This window comes from Schistocerca cancellata, chromosome 7 (genome assembly GCF_023864275.1).
Source record: "Schistocerca cancellata isolate TAMUIC-IGC-003103 chromosome 7, iqSchCanc2.1, whole genome shotgun sequence".
Classification (NCBI taxonomy): Eukaryota; Metazoa; Arthropoda; class Insecta; order Orthoptera; family Acrididae; genus Schistocerca; species Schistocerca cancellata.
This window is the reverse complement of record NC_064632.1, coordinates 190,710,176-190,713,496: the sequence shown is the minus strand read 5'-3', so window position 1 is coordinate 190,713,496 and position 3,321 is coordinate 190,710,176. Positions and strand designations below refer to the sequence as shown.

At 46.0% G+C, this 3,321-nt stretch overlaps 1 pseudogene; it reads left to right on the top strand.

Moving 5' to 3' along the window:
- Positions 1–1,821: 1,821 nt before the first annotated feature.
- Positions 1,822–1,939, top strand: LOC126093166 (5S ribosomal RNA; annotated as a pseudogene).
- The last annotated feature ends 1,382 nt before the right edge of the window (positions 1,940–3,321 follow it).

The window sequence follows — 3,321 nt, the reverse complement described above, 5'->3', positions numbered from 1 at the left end:
CGATCTCATTTTTGATACGTTTGTATTCCTTTTTGCCTGCTTCATTCACTGCATTTTTATATTTTCTCCTTTCATCAATTAAATTCAATATTTCTTCTGTTACCCAGGGATTTCTACTAGCCCTCGTCTTTTTACCTACTTGATCCTCTGCTGCCTTCACTATTTCATCCCTCAAAGGTCAGAACCAATAGATTGTGGTCAGAGTCCACATCTGCCCCTGGAAATGTCTTACAATTTAAAACTTGGTTCCTAAATCTCTGTCTTACCATTATATAATCTATCTGATACCTTTTAGTATCTCCAGGGTTCTTCCATGTATACAACCTTCTATCATGATTCTTAAACCAAGTGTTAGCTATGATTAAGTTGTGCTCTGTGCAAAATTCTACCAGGCGGCTCCCTCTTTCATTTCTTAGCCCCATTTGTCTCCCCCAATCTATATTCACCCACTATGTTTCCTTCTCTCCCTTTTCCTACACTCGAATTCCAGTCGCCCATGACTATTAAATTTTCGTCTCCCTTCACTATCTGAATAATTTCTTTTATTTCATCATACATTTCTTCAATTTCTTCGTCATCTGCAGAGCTAGTTGGCATATAACCTTGTACTACTGTAGTAGGTGTGGGCTTCGTATGTATCTTGGTCACAATAATGCGTTCACTATGCTGTTTATAGTAGCTTACCCGCATTCCTATTTTCCTATTCATTATTAAACCTACTCCTGCATTACCCCTATTTGACTTTGTGTTTATAACCCTGTAGTCACCTGACCAGAAGTCTTGTTCCTCCTGCCACCGAACTTCACTAATTCCCACTATATCTAACTTTAACCTATCCATTTCCCTTTTTAAATTTTCTTACCTACCTGCCCGATTAAGGGATCTGACATTCCACGCTCCGATCCGTAGAACGCCAGTTTTCTTTCTCCTGATAACGACATCCTCTTGAGTAGTCCCCGCCCGGAGATCCGAATGGGGGACTATTTTACCTCCGGAATATTTTACCCAAGAGGACGCCATCATCATTTAATCATACAGTAAAGCTGCATGCCCTCGGGAAAAATTACGGCCGTAGTTTCCCCTTGCTTTCAGCCGTTCGCAGTACCAGCGCAGCAAGACCGTTTTGGTTATTGTTACAAGGCCAGATCAGTCAATCATCCAGACTGTTGCCCTTGCAACTACTGAAAAGGCTGCTGCCCCTCTTCAGGAACCACACGTTTGTCTGGCCTCTCAACAGATACCCCTCCGTTGTGGTTGTACCTACGGTACGGCTATCTGTATCGCTGAGGCACGCAAGCCTCCCCACCAACGGCAAGGTCCGTGGTTCATGGGGGGGGGGGGGGGGTGATCAAACTGACCTACTTGAATTGCGTCCTGCTACCCGTAGCCATAACCTTTCTGCACGAGACGACAGACAGCCATTTTCAGCGAGACAATGAGCGGCCACATGTTGCTCCACGAACACATGCCATCTTGGTGTTTACAGGAGGTCAGCCATTTGTCCTGGCCCGTCAAATCACCAGACATGTCGCCGGTCGAAAATGCGTGAGGTATGGTGAAGCGACAGGTGCAGCACTGTGACCCAATGCCAACCACACCACAGATGAACTTCGGAACCACATGAATGTAACATGGATGGCCATACCACAGGACGCCATTCGCGACCTATATGCGTTGATGTCATCACGAAATGGTTGACAATGAACGTCGTTGTGTCCTTAAAAATACCTTGCCTCCAATCAGGAACTGCTGAGGCCTGAATCTCTTCTTCTCACATACTGCTTGCTCTTCATGTATTTCTCTGTCCGATACACTAATATTGCCAATGGCCTTGACGTAGTGGTAACACCGGTTCCCGTCAGATCACCGAAGTTAAGCGCTGTCGGGCTGGTCTAGCACTTGGATGGGTGACCATCTGGTCTGCCGAGCGCTGTTGGCTAGCGGAGTGCACTGAGCCCTTGTGAGGCAAACTGAGGAGCTACTTGAACGACCCCGGTCTCATAAACTGACATACGGCCACCAGGAGGGCGGTGTGCGACCACATGATTCTCCATGTCCGCATCCAGTGACGCCTGTGGACTTAGGATGACACGGCGGCCGTTCGGTACCGTTGGGCCTTCGTGGCCTGGGGTTGGGTTGTCTGGGGGAGGAGACCAGACAGCTAGGTAATAGGTCTCATCGGATTAGGGAAGGAAGTCGGCCGTGCTCTATCAAAGGAACCATCCCGGCATTTGCCTGGAGCGATTTAGGGAAATCACGGAAAACCTAAATCAGGATTGCCGTACGCGGGACTGAACTGTCGTGGCCTGTTCGGGAGGAGTTTAGTTTAGTTTTTATATACTCTTATTGTACCTAATTTCTCATCCGATTATTTTCTTCGAAAATTTGTGGTAAGTTCCTAAGGGACGAAACTGCTGAGATCATCGGCCCCTAGGCTTACACACTGCTTAAACTAACTTACGCTAAGGACAACACACACGCACATGCCCGAGGGATGACTCGAAGCTCCGACGTGGGGAGCTGCGCGAACCGTGGCAGGGCGCCCTAGACCTCACGGCTACCCCGTGCTGTGATTAGTATCTTTAACTGGAGCTCTAGATATCTTATTTACCCACATATTTCTTTACTTTTGTTGATACATCACCTCTGTTGTCGTCAATCGGGTGACATATGGGTAGATTTTTCGTCATTTCTTCGAATTTATCTAGATAGTCGATGGACGTCATTTGTCTGTGTGACAGTACGTTCATATGAATCCTTTCACGGGATTTGATTCAGGGAAATACTATGAGGTTACAAGTTTCTCGATGTTGGCTTATGCTAGTGCATTCGGCAATGATAGCAGATAAAGTCTGATGCATTCTCCGAGACAAGAGCACCCGGCTTGCTCACATGTGGAATGAAATCATTTAGGTGACAATTTCAAATCTGTGAATTGGTGGACGCCTTAAAAGGGATACAGTCCCAGATACTTAGTAAAGACGTCAAAGGCGATCACAGATTATTTACACCATCAATGTAAACTTTCCAAAGGCTGTATTCTTCTAGAATCAAGGTCCACCAAGCCAGTCTTGCATGTAGTAGTTCGCACGCCTGCAGAAAGCTCAGGATTTCACTAACGCAATAGACAGTGCTTTGTGGACCATATCAATAATATTGGAATTTATATGGAAGGCACAAACAATGGCTAGGGCTTCCCGTTCTCTGGTGGTATACAACCTCACCCAGTTGGATAAAGTTCGGCTAGCGAAATCTATTGGACAAACTCTCCGTTCTTCACCTATAATTTTTTTATTTGGGAGAGACTAGCAACTAACCCCA